This window comes from Atta colombica, unplaced genomic scaffold, assembly GCF_001594045.1.
Source record: "Atta colombica isolate Treedump-2 unplaced genomic scaffold, Acol1.0 scaffold21, whole genome shotgun sequence".
Taxonomy (NCBI): domain Eukaryota; kingdom Metazoa; phylum Arthropoda; class Insecta; order Hymenoptera; family Formicidae; genus Atta; species Atta colombica.
In genome coordinates this window covers 1,616,649-1,617,295 of record NW_017259305.1, presented here as the reverse complement: position 1 = coordinate 1,617,295, position 647 = coordinate 1,616,649, and positions in this window count along the sequence as shown.

Sequence of the window (647 nt, the reverse complement as noted above, 5' to 3'; positions counted from 1 at the left end):
CTTCAAGAACGGTGATTTTGACGTCGAAGACCGGCATAGCGGTGGAAGAGAGAAGGTTTTCAAAGATGCAGAATTGGAGGCATTACTTGAGCAAGACTCGTGTCAATCAAGAAGAATTGGCACGATCATTGGGAGTGACTCAACAAGCCCTCTCAAAGCCATGGGAATGAATCAAGGAAGCAAGGAAATTAGGTGCCGTACGAATTGAAGTCGAAAGATGTTGAACGGCGTTTGTTTGCTTGTGAACAGCTGCTTGAAAGGCAAAGATGGAAGGGATTTCTGCATCGCATTGTGACTGGGGACGAAAAATGGGTTCATTGGATAATCCCAAGCGCAGAAAATCATGGGGAGTTCCCGGCCATGCTTCCACGTCGACGGCCAAACCGAATATTCATGGCTCCAAGGTCATGCTCTGTATTTGGTGGGACCAGTTCGGCGTAGTATATTATGAACTGTTAAAAACCGACTGAAACAATCACAGGCGATAGGTATCGAACGCAGTTGATGCGTTTGAGCCGAGCATTGAAAGACAAATGGCCGCAATACAACGAGAGACACGATAAAGTGATTTTGCAACATGACAATGCTCGATCCCATGTTGCGAAAGTGATCAAGACATACTTGGAAACGTTGAAATGGGAAGTCCT